The sequence below is a fragment of the Haliotis rufescens genome, unplaced genomic scaffold, assembly GCF_023055435.1.
Source record: "Haliotis rufescens isolate VD_foot unplaced genomic scaffold, xgHalRufe1.0.p SCAF_1, whole genome shotgun sequence".
In the NCBI taxonomy this organism is placed as follows: Eukaryota; Metazoa; Mollusca; class Gastropoda; order Lepetellida; family Haliotidae; genus Haliotis; species Haliotis rufescens.
The window spans coordinates 16,851,004-16,864,585 of record NW_025963779.1 but is presented as its reverse complement, the minus strand read 5'-3'; the positions used below and the strand labels follow the sequence as shown (position 1 = coordinate 16,864,585).

Here is a 13,582-nt window from a genome sequence, read left to right as displayed (position 1 = left end):
ATGAGATTTAAGAACTATTCATCTTCCCAAGGCAAGAGAGTTAACTGACTGTAAAAGTCCAATTTCTACTGAACTCATAGAGTCGGTTAACTCCCTTGCCTCGGGAAGATGGGAGTATTTGGTTTGCTTTCAGAATATTCTCGTCACCAAGATATGTTCTGAAGACGTAAATACATGCAGTCAGTTTTTGGTGCCCTGAGAAGATGAATCCTAAGACGGAGGAAGTGAGAGAAACTCAGTCAATAGCACACCTGTTACAGAACCGCCAGGTGGTTATGGGGTAGGGGTGTGTGTGTGTGTGTGTGTGTGTGTGTGGGGGGGGGGGGGGGGGGGGGGGGGGGGGGGAGATAATGAAAGCATCTGTATTAATACAGCAAATGTATTTTTGGTTCATGCCACCGAGGTCCAACTGTATTTTTGACAATGAGGAGGGTGGGGCGATCCTGATGAACATGATGGAAGAACGGAGGGTATATACCCATGAAGTATTGATGATGACCCCCACCCCACACACACACTCCACACCCACCCCCCACACACACTCCACACCCACCCCAGCCCAGCCTGGATACGCCACTGCGAATGACTTCTATAATTAGGATTACCTGGCATATATTACTAGAAATAGCATAACCTCTTGACGTGCAATTCTGTGCACTGCTACATGCACTTATCAGCAGGAGAACCAGTTAACCTTGGTGGCGCCCTTGGTCCAGGCGGCTGACGGTGAGGGTTTGACAATAATATGACAGCTGCCTTATGGGTAATCAAAATAACAGAGATTTTAATCGTCATGATTGATGGAAATTAGCGAGCTGCAAGCCACTCACACACTTCTCAGAACATATGCGTCTGGCTGTGGAGATTACTAGCGGGGTTTGACCACCGGAATAGGGAGCGGGCCTAATGGCAGCATTCTCTTGACATACTGATTTAGACCACTCATCACTCTCTTCACACAGACGTTGTCAGGTGGAACAATCTCCCCTCTCAACAATAAACAATAGGTCCGTGTCATAGTGCTTCAACCAAACGCTGTAATAATTGTGGGGATAGACTGACATCTAGTCTCTGAAATGAACATATCGTACAGAAAAAACAGTTGTTCAGTTATCTTATTAAAAATATAATAAAAGGGAGCCCAGTGACTCTCTTCATTTTCAGATACTGCAGTAATCTAGACTTGCCAAACATTATAGACTTGCATGGGCTGTATTTGATATATATTTGTATCAGGGTCTGTAAGACAGACTATTGTGGGGAGTGTGTTTCTGTTATGTAGACCCACCCCATGAAACCTCCCACACTTTAATCTGTATGTGGGCATGGCTAGATGCCAGTAATCCGTCTCCCAGGCCATAGAGAATACAGTCAAGTCCCGTTAATCCGACACTGTTGGTTGCATATGTATATGGAAAAATGAATCCATCGAAAGTCTAGAATGATTTGGCAAGTCTAGATTGTCCCAGCTCTGAACTTAATCATTGCCCTGGGCTCCATTTGCATTTTATTTTTTGATTTTGCAGATATATATTTTTAAGATAACTTTATTACTGGGACTAAATGTCAGTCTAAGATCCAGTACTACCCGAGGTTGGAAGCTTTGATAAGAGGGCGTGAGTTGAAGGTTTAACAACCTATAGCTCAGTTCACTTAGGGCTTTCCCCGAAGTGGACACGCCGTTATATAACTGGAATACTGTTTAAGACGGCGTTAAACTCACTCACTCACTTCATATACCTCAGTGTTTTGTTACGGTTATGTTACGATAAGTCGACTTAATGGAGAAAACAATCCCTCAGTGACACAGATCGAAGGCTAGGTTAATCGACGCTTGCACAATATTACAGTTATATATCACGGCGTTTCAGCTTGATGTGGGAGGAAAGCCCGAAATGATGCAGGTCTCAGACGTTTACAACTTTGGTGAAACCATGAGCGATATTAAACTCATTTCCCTCAACTATCTGATGGCGATTCAGAGACAAAATAGCTCCATACAAACCAGGATAAACCAAGCACAAATCACACGTTCTCAACATGCATATAGGTCAAGGTTAGTACATGTAGGTGACCCACTGAGACGGTGCCAAATACGTGTCGGACAAGCCGGCGTATTCGTATCAATGACTGCACATCTGGCTGAGATCAAACTAGGGTTACGAGAAGAGGGAAAGGCGAATTGTTGGGGGAAGGGGAATTGTTGTCAGATGGTCCCAGGGTAATCGGAGTACCTAGCTGGGGATCTTGGCATCAAACTGTCACAATGGATTATGCAAACGTAAGAAGCCGACCATTTGATATTCTGGTGGTTGGAGGGGGAGGGAATGGGGGGAGGGGATGATTGGGATTTTAAAACCACTCTCCTCGATAATTCTGAAAACAATTATGCTTTTTATTATTGGGGGAAAACAGAAATTGACGGCCACAAAAATTACATTGTTGCGAGGTGTTTTTTAGAAAAAATATTTTGGCTCATCGTTTAAATTAAAAAAATATAGCTGTTTTTGTTAATGTAGCAAATAAATATCTGGTCTCAATATAAAATACCGTGAATATATTCACGGGTATCTGGGCTTCCAGTTGAGACAGATGGATAATACCTTTTTGGTTTCTTTTATTATAATATTTAACTTGTCATTTCATGAGATTATTCTTAATATTCAATGTACTCTTGTACCAGTGACGTGCGTCTGGCAATTGTGATTTTAAGCACCATGTTCTTCTTAATTGTCTTAAACTTCAAGGAACATTTTTTTCCGATTTTATGGAACGCACGCTCTAAACTGCCATATGCCTGCTCCTGAAACTCCAGCAATACTTAACTCTGACGCGAACGAAAATGATCCTGTGGTTTTTATGGAGCATTTACGTCAAGTTCCCTGGGTGTGATGTTCACAAACCTGTTATCAAACACGCAGGCATCTGCGAGATGCCTCTCCGCTGACTCAGTCACTGAGCAACAAACACAATATAGTTAGCTTGGTCCTCATTCAGGTTCAGTTTATATGGGGTTGAATACAGTGCAGATTTGGATTACTATTATTAACAACTTTGGATTCTTTGGCAAGAGCAACACATTTGGATCACCACGCTTTCAACCATACGAAAGAGATTTGGACCAATCTGAACTTGCTTCAAAATGGTCGCCAAATTAGAATTTTATTTATTTTTATTTTTTTATTAATATTATTATAATTATTATTGTTGTTGTTTTTGTTGTTGTTATTGTTGTTGTTTTTATCTACAATACGCCAAATCCACACACTAAAGCATGCTCAAAGGGCTTCGTTATGTCCCTGGTCAATGTAACAGTGTGCACACGTTTGTTCTTCATAGCTCCCAGGCGAGTGCACAACCCAAGCTGCCGAGGCGCTGAACGGTCACATTACCATCTCACCCTGTCGGGTACCCATTCACTGCTGGGTGAAGACATATTTACATATGTATACACTTAGTGTACCCTATCACCTATAACATTGTCTGTTTCTAATTACTAATCCTCTCTGGATCAGCAGGAGCACGGGTGGCCCAGTCGTCTAAGGCGCCGCAAATCGCTGTGCAGAGTTTCGTCCCTTGGGCACGCCAGAAACCTATGAATGTGGGTTGGAATCCCGGTTCGCCCCGATTATGTTTCTAGGTTTGTCAGCGCCATACCCGTGCTCGTGGGTTTCACCGAAGTGGTAAACGTCTAAGACCTGCATCACTTCGGGATTTCCCCCACATTAAGCTGACACGCTGTGATATAACTGGAATACTGTTAAAAGCGGCGTTAAACACAACTCACTCACTCACTCTGGATCAGCGTATGATATGCTTTCTTGGTGATGGCAACATTCCGTGTTCCTTGTATATTTTGGATTTCCAACATCAAGATTCAGCCCTGAAAACAAGTTTAATTATTCAAGATGTCCGGAAATCCATTCATATAACATTTTCGCTGCTACATGAAGTTTGACTTTTATGCTCAATGAAATCTGTTCCGATAGATAAACTCTGTTGTTGACGTTTATATATACTTGGCCTTAACAAACGCTAGCCCTGCACCATGACCGTGGAATATATTTATTTTATGAAACAAAATAATCTAGAAATGCATACAAATGCAAGTCTAGACAGCTCAAGCTTGCTCTGAAATCAGCATAGGGATTGTTTTTTATTTTTAGAGTCAAGAAGGATATTGTGTAATATAAGATTTCAGAGACTAAATGTTAGTCTAAACAAAAGCCAACGAGTAATTTTTTCAACAGCTTTGACAGATAACATGAATCACAGTGATTCACACATGGAAGTAAACATATAGTGTTTGCGTGGAGATGGGTCATAAACTATTTTCAACCCCAACTGCGCGAACTAATGGCATTGCTGATCCCATCAATCAACGAACTCATTGGGAATCCGTACATGTTTTCTTGGTTTAAATTCCAGCAATGCAAAATATTGACGGAATCAACGTGGTTTTATTTAGGTTAATGCAAAAAACGCTTCGTCGCTTCACCTTTACAACGTCCTCCCAGATGATGGTATTAGCGTGAAAACTACCTGAGACTTGGGAGTTAGGACATCTTTATAACATGTGGTGATAATTGGGTTCTTCGTAAGAGCATCCAGCTAGGTGTTTATTTCTTATTTAATGCAACCAGTCGTGAGGAAAGTACTATGGCCTGTTCCCATCACGTCCGTGCTAATGACATGTCACGCTTTTGGGGATCTTCCTTACATCAAGTTTAAATTAGCGTTGCGTGCACTTGGATACACTTTAAATGTCAAATAATAGGGATTATTTCAGCGAGTACGGAGTATATTACCGTTTGCACTACAATAAAGGTAACGTAAATTAATGTCAAACGTTCAGCGTGAAGTAATGCTGCTTGATGCTTGTCATCAGTGCGTGCGTTCGATTATAATAAAATTAAGTGATCTCAGTCAACCGAGGTTTCACATTTCTGGAAACCAGTGTTAATCAAGTGTTAATCAGGCATAACTTGGGGCAGCACCCGAAATAAAACGTTTAAAATGCAACCTTAGATATTTTTCAAAATGGCTGCCAGGTGACACAAGCGCCATGTGTATTGCTACCACACAAACCTGTGGAGGTTAACAAGTATTCCATTTTCGCCGGTATATAGTTTGCCTTTAATCCGAATAAAATCTATTTTGTTGGATAATCCTGACTGGTTTGACGTTTTACATTATCTACTGCCAGAGTTGCTATTTAAATGACCAGACAGTTCCTAATAACCCCAAGAACATCAAACAGAGATGCAAAATCTTCATCTCAGTTGCATTATTGATTCTAAAATATTTATATCAACAATCGACGTTTATCAGAATACATATATACCATCAATACCTAGTTCGTGGTTTTCATTAAAATGTTTGTATTCATGATTAAATCTATAAATGAAACGAATTAACTTTAACGATTGCGTCACTCGGGTGCTGTTAACCAGAGTACTGCACACGAGGGGCTCGGTAGGTATGGTCAAGGTCAACATGTGCTACCAAGGTCAACCAAGGTTACCGCTTGGTTAAAGCTTGGTCCACGTCAAGTTTGCATGGGTCGTGTTGGGTTTTGAAATCGATCGCAATCAGTAATTCACCGTTATTTTTGGGGGGCGTATTTCAGCGACAGTTGTATTGGTTCGGGAACATTACAATCTCGTTTAAAAGACAAGAACGTTGTTCGCGTGCAGCGTTCTTGGGTTGAATTATCACACTACCTACAAAGCAGGAATCGGCAAGAAGAACGATGTCGACGAGCTACTACTGTTGCAGACGCATTAAGCCTTCGTACTTCTTTCCCAAACTGTAAACAAAGTTTCAAATATGTGGTTGTATTAATGTAGCAGGGCGTGGAGTCATCCCACAGATGACACCCTTACCTTGTAAGCTTGCTGACGGGGTTAACCTCTTTGGTCATGTGGACAAGGCGTCCGACCTGTGATCAGAAGGTCCGTGGTTCGAATCCCATCACGGGACTAGGAAATTTTATGGCCGTTACATTGGCGCCCAACGTGGGGCTGAGCACGTTCATATTAAATTTGAGCAAAATAAGCCTCAGTACCCTACTATGCGGCCCGGGACGTGCCTTCTGTTGACGGGGGAGTATGTAGCAGGGCGTGGAGTCATCCCACAGATGACATCCTTACCTTGTAAGCTTGCTGACGGGGTTAACCTCTTTGGTCATGTGGACAAGGCGTCCGACCTGTGATCAGAAGGTCCGTGGTTCGAATCCCATCACGGGACTCGGAAATTTTATGGCCGTTACATTAATGGTACTGGATCCAAGATGTTCTGTTCCTTCCTCGGCAAGGAATTCTTCAGTGACACGGTGTAGAGGAATTACAAGGTCGCCATGGTAACGGTGGTATGTACGTTCTACATGTTTGGTCGAAACGGGACAAGAACCTGTTGTGTATACGGCCTATGACCATTGGGCGCATTAAGCGGAGGACACCGAGACTCATCCTCGATGTTTAGGGTTCAAATCATCAGTTCACAAGTGATGGACTTAGTTTAGAGGCTGAGGTTGTTCAACGATGTGGAGAACCCGTGTGTAGAATTTAAGACTCGCTCCTGTAAGTTGTCTTAGCGGTACGAGGGTTGTATTGTTTGTTTGTTGTTTAACGCAATATTCCAGTTATATGACGGCGGTCTGTAAATAATCGAGTATGGACCAGACAATCCAGTGATTGATATCATGAGCATCGATCCACGCAATTGGGATACAATGACATGCATCCACCAAGTCAGCGAGCCTGTCCACCGATCCCGTTAGTCGCCTCTTACGACAAGCATAGTCGCTTTTTACGGCAAGCATGGGTTGCTGAAGACCTATTCTACTACCTATTCTATTCTACAAGCAATATTAATGAAGTGTATGCGCGCACACACACACACGTGCACTCAAGCACGCCCCTTCCTCAGCACCTTAAGCTCTATCAAGGTGATGAAAGGGTAGCTGTGAAGACTTCAGTGCAGATGATGTCAGATCCTAGAAATACATTCTTATCAACACAGGATTAAAATACATGTGGTTGCATGTAATGCGATGCGCCAGATCTCGCGAGTGTGGCCAGAACCTGATGTTTATGCGCCGTGCTGTTAATGGAAGCCATGGTGATGGGACAAAACGTCTTGTTGGTAAACAAACAAAAAACATCACCTGATTGCGGAATTAATCACCACCAGAAGCCAACTTTCCAAACAAGTGTAAACAATCATTCTCACGTTGTTTACCAGTGCGTTGGGTTGATTCGCCTTGTGTTCAGCATACTGCCTTTCCCTAGTCGTGTAATGGACTAAGCCACAGCATTCGTGACAACTCGTGTCTTCCCGGAATAAGCCGAACGGTGGTGATGAAAATGGCGAACTGATTGGTAATGCAATAACTGGGCAACCTTTCTCTGGCCAAAGACGTATATAGATAATTATATGTATACGTCTTTGCTCTGACTATGATATACACATCCGAACGTGCGTGGGGGTAACTCCATTATTATCATGCTGTCCGTGAGTGCGATGACATGCAGACTTAGATGAAACAGGCTTTAGTTGTTATGCAACGGGTGAAACTGTGTCACAGTGACCTTGTAGTGGTTGTGTGGTGTTGTGAATGTCGTGCATGTTGATGAGAGGAACATGTAACAGGTTAGTGAATCCAAGGTCGCTGTTAAAGCACTATCTACTATCAACCACTGATTTTATGTCTTAATTAATTTCAGGTCACCGTTTTACAACTTTCATATTGTTGAATAGAGCAAATAAACTTGTCACTTGCATGTGGTTAAATGGTGCAAAAACAAATTGTCACTTGCATTAGGTTAAATAGTGCAAATATACTTGTCACTTGCATATGGTTTAATAGTGCAAATATACTTGTCACTTGCATATGGTTTAATAGTGCAAATAAACTTGTCACTTGCATATTGTTAAATAGTGCAAATAAACTTTCACTTGTCATTTGCATATTGTCAAATAGTGCAAATAAATTTGTCACTTGAAAATTCTTAAATAGGGCAAATAAACTTGTCACTTGTCACTTGCATATTGTTAAATAGGGCAAATACATGTGTCGCTTGCATATTGCTATTAGGGCAAATAAACTTGTCCCTTGTATATTTTGTTAAATATAAAGGTCCATCATCCCCTACGGCGTGTTAGTGGTTAGAGATTCACTATGGCTAAAGCGCATTTTTCAGATTTCCCGTCATGATATTTCTCGTAACAAGACTGACAGAGGGCTGCAAATAGAAACAGTATGCATGTGTGAGTGACAATCTATCCGCTCAACACGCAGACATCGTCCGTGTACGTGCATTATCACAAATACCCTTCACGCGTGCTTCACGTGTAGAGATTAATGTATAAAAACAGAACGTCGATAACCACGGCTTTTATTTTGGCAATGATCGTTTTTGAAGCTTTGAAAGTTTTCTTGCGTATTTTACGAACGCTTCAAAAGGAAGTGTGTGGATACCCAGGACCAAAGCTCATCAGCGTGCAAGTTGTAAATGTGTTATTCCGCTGTCACTGCTGACCAATACATTGTGCCGGCATATAAAGGATTGACCAGTTGGCAGTCTATACCATCAACGTGAATGTCATCTTTTGTCCTAAATGTCCAGATAGGAAATGTTCAGATGGTGTTTTTACACCTCAAGCATAAATATGTATTCATTCATACGTAAACAAGAAAACTTTGATGCGAGACATCCACAAAACATTCAAAAAATCATCATGCCTTTGTTAAAATGGCAACGTTTAACATATTTTGGCGTTACGCTATAATACATAAGCTGGCGTGTTAAGAACAGTATGAACAAAATATCCCGTTTTATACCACCCCACAGTATGCACTAGCAGCCGCAGTTATCAACAGACTAAATATATCATTTATTGTAATCATGGAGCCAAGTAAAGACATTTAGACCATTTGTGAGGAATACCAAAACAGGCCCTGAGGAACTATAAGGAGTGTCCGTCTCCAATGAATGAAGGATGTGAAATTGCAAATGGCAAATGAAAACTGTTCTATAATTCATTGTAACATTGCATTCAACTAAATACTAACATGTGATTCCCTTTACTGGCCCTGTCATCACTGAAATTCAAGTCACTTATCAAACTTATATCGTTAATTAAAATTGAATAGCTCAAATTTGGAATTTTTTTTACCGACATTTGATGTGAACCTGTGGCCGACCGCATCTTATAAAACTGCTGATAGAAGAGCGTTAGAATAAAATCTTAAACTCCACAGAATGTGACCAGCTTTGGTTTATACTGGTTCCTAGCTGTGATATGGCTGCCACTGGGCAACTAGCTTTGTTTTCTCTGAAGAATTAAGAAGATATTTCTCACTTTCTGGATAAAAGCTGCGTTTTAAGTCAACAGATGAGCTGTTAGAATGTATTTTGACTGTTTAAATTATTTGTCTTTTCGTAGGCGACAAAAACCCATTTGGCCTATCGTTATTCGCCTTGGTGTCGTCGTGTAGCGGCTCCATTCAATCATAATATTAAACGTGTACTCTCATGGGGCGATATTCAGCTCACGGCGCACACAATAGAACTGAAGTCTAATAACTAATGTCATAAAAAGACGAAAGCTATGCAATATTTCATGCATATGTTTTTCTTGTGAAGTATTATAGTTACATGAGACTCAGCCAGCCCTTGCCTTCTCACACTCATCATCCACGTGTTTGACACAGTGGATGAGTTCACTTCCCTGGAATCTCTACGTTTTAGTTCCATTGAAATGTTTTACCCTCTACAAATGTTGTTTATGTTACTGAACAAAGTAAAAGCTACATTTCAAGATTAATAAATATCCTTGCTAGTTTATGTTTTATTTTATTTTACTACTATTATTATTATTATTATTATTATTATTATTATTATTATTATTTGTCATGCTCTAAACAACACCATATTTAAGAACAATATGATGTCCCCACGTGTATTTCCACTGCTCTGGTAAAAGCCAATTGTTAATATCTGTGCTGTTGATAGATACATTGATTCATATTTAATTTGAAGATTGATAACATGTACCCCCCAGAATATGCACAGATCACTCCCCATTTCAATGATTACACACATCATATTCGTTTTTCTAACTAAGATATTCCCTATTCCTTTCACACCTGCACCCATCTTCCCGAAGCAAGAGAGTTAACCGACAGTAAACGTCCAGTTTCCACCCTTGCCGAACTAGGCTGGAATTTGTGGGCTCGGTCGAAGCGCCACTCGTGGTTATTACGAGTTATGTCCCTTCTATGTCCCCCCCTGACCAATCAGATTCCACCTCTCATATCACTTGCATTTACTACAAAATGGTGGCGCCCAGTGAAGTCGATATGGTGGATAATCGAGATCTACATTGTAATAAAGCGGGTCTTACTTCGCGAAGTGCATCAAATCACGAAAGCACCTTGATTATAAACATGAAAAGATTTGGAAAATATCTGTTGACGCTAAGCTGGCGGTACACGTGCTTTGCAAATCCTGCAATCGCCAGTTTATGAATCGGACGTTGATTTCGTTTCACGATTTTGATTTGACTATGCATAGATTCGTTAGTCCAGCTAAAATATAACTCCAGAATTCCAGCCTAGTTCGGCAAGGGTGAAAACTGGACTTCTATAGTCTCGGGAAGATGATCTGTACCTCACTCTTTGACGACTTGGGATATGAAATGCATGTCCCGGGCTAAATATTAAATTCATACAGGACCAACCTGACTACATTTATCAATCACCTAATACTTACCTATGTTCATGGGCCTAGTAAAGAAGAAAAAGGTAATTTTAACCAAAAGCTATCATATGACAAGTACGTTCAATGTGTAGAATAATGTACGGAATAAACCATATGTCCCCGTTTATAAACGCAACTATATTAGTCTTAATGGCAATAAATATGTCATTGTTTACCCCTTTGGTTACACCGGTGCTGACAAACCGAGTATTAAACTCATGTTGAATTCGAACCCACGATCCCAGCATCCTGGCATGCCAAAGGGACGCAACCCATCACAGCGAATTCTAGGCCCTTAAAATCCTGGGATCTCCGTGCCCCATGAGATTTAGAAGTTGAGAACCAATTTCGAAATTCCTGATCCCATATGAAATCCTACGTTTTAAACATAGTCAAATGACAAAAATATCGCTGTGCATGTTTTGTTTGAAAAGTGCGATCTTCACTCTTCGCGTCCTCCACATTCCCTTGACACGGCATACAATACATCCCTCCGCGGCGACAGCCTCATCACCGACGATGAGGACACCGCACGAGATAGGATTCCTGTTAATTACCTTTCATCGGAATTAAACCCGCCAAATACCTCGTAGTCATATTAATATCACGATCAAACGATTTCGTTCAGTCCTCCGCCAAAATGATTCAATTTGGCGTTCGAGTTGTCTTGGAAAAACACCATCAATTTTCTTTTTTGCTGCAATAGGAGTTAGCGCTCCTCAAAATTAGAAATAAATCGATGGTCTATTAAATTGTCATTGATCTGTGTGCAAAGCTAGGTCAGACCTCATCTCGTCGTTTGATGAAGTAGATTAAGAGTTATCGGACCTGACTTGGGAGCTCTCGCCTGTAGGGGGCGTACTGGTGATAATCCCGAAAGTGAAGCTTTTAAATCATGCCCTTTGATAAAGTCGTTTAAGGGTGTAATGGGCTGGCTGTAACGAAAATGAAAACTGAATTCGACACGTGTGTTCAGGAACTTCAAAAGCACTATTATTGGAAAATATGACTTGGACAAAATCCATCAGTTTTCGAAAATAGAACTTGCATCATATATTAGATGTTGTCTGATCGTAAACTTAAACGTAATGTATATTTTACCTAGAAAACTCTTTGATCGAAGCGAAAAACAAGTGACTTTGTGGTCCAGTATGAGGTATCGTTTAACTATGTATTCTCCATTTTATTAGATAAATAATTAATTTATTCATCATAAATGCGATTTTTGGATACCAGTACATTCATTTACCATCTACAGCAACCGGATCGTCCCATGGCTTCACGAATGTAGTAATATTCATGTACAGTGTTACAATGGAAAGTGTTCTTAATGGGTCTCATTCTATAAAGTTGTTGAATGGGTACCCGGAAGGAGAGGGACATTCTTTTCCGTCACTGCTTAGAGACATTTCATTTCCTTGTCTGAAAAAGGAAGCCAAGGACAAAGAGCACATTTTCTTCAGGAAATAATGTGAACAAATATTTTTGAGGGCTTAAACTTGAGACCAAAGTTCCATTCCATTAAATTCTGGAACGAATTAATTCAAAAGTAAATCGCGGGAAATAACATTTTGAACTTTTGACTTGATGCTTTCGCCGTGACATAACTAAAATACTGTAAAAAGCGGTGTAAAACACAAATCATTCACTCACCAACGAAAGGGACTTCCCAACTTAACCCGGCCGTATGTAACAGTTATGGGCGGGTACATTTCGGAAGAGGGAGTATTTTAACAAAGCCCTTATCGATACTGATACGCTTACATTTTCCATATAGATAATTTGTATATCTATATCATATCTGGCTGTACGTAAAAGCACATGTTTGTACACACATTCTAGGGTGTGTTGTGTTATAATCCCCAGAGTTCTAATCGAGCACAAACAGGGGCGGACTAAATGTCATATGTTTACTTCCTCGATCTGTAGAAATGGAACCCTGTAATGTCAAATTATCTGTTATCTTTTTATCATTCGAAACAAAACTCCACAATGAGCAGCAAATCGTTTCATCTTCGCGAAGAAGAGCTGTCAACATGTGTCAACACGTGTTTTATAATTCCCATGGGATAGATGTGAAATGTTTTTTTCTAAATACTCCAGAAGGTCAAACAAACACGCCGGTTATCGGCACTTATCGACCCATTTGGTTCTAAGAGCTGTTTGCTCTTTAACGCCGCACTCCGCAATATTCCTATATAACGGCGGTCTGTAAATAATATAGTCTGTACCAGGCAATCCTGTGATTCTTCAGGTTTCTACAGTTCAGTTTTATTTCTCTGAAAAACCACCAACGGTGATACAAGAGTATATATATTCAATGCAGATCAAGATGGTAACATGCCTTAATAAATAATTTAGACACCTTAACGTTATAATGTGTTCAAATGTACAATGAATCTGGACAGATGTTTCAAAGTGGATATATTTTTAGGTGAACGTTTTATACAGTTTACACATACTTGGCCAGGTATAACAATCCTTTGGGATATAAGGAAGTCGTTGTTGGAGAGGAGCTTCACACCTAAAAAGAAGTGAAGCTCGTCTCCAACAGCAGATGAATAGATGAATGTTATGAGCAACCATCTGACCTATCGGGGGACGTTGACAGCAATCAACCAACCTGACCTCCTTGAGTGAGTGAGTGAGTATGATTTTACGCCGCTTTTAGCAATATTCCAGCAATATCACGGCGGGGGACACCAGAAATGGGCTTCACACATTGTACCCATGTCGGGAATCGAACCCGTGTCTTCGGCGTGACTAGCGAACGCTTTAACCACTTGGCTACCCGACCGCCCCGATGATATAATAAC

The 13,582-nt window shown here is 40.7% G+C and overlaps 1 protein-coding gene across 1 annotated transcript in view; it reads left to right on the top strand.

Annotated features, from left to right (window-relative positions):
• LOC124149707 overlaps positions 1 to 13,582 on the top strand; it is a 94,938-nt gene that overhangs the window by 26,694 nt on the left and 54,662 nt on the right. The gene's annotated exons all lie outside the window — the stretch shown is intronic.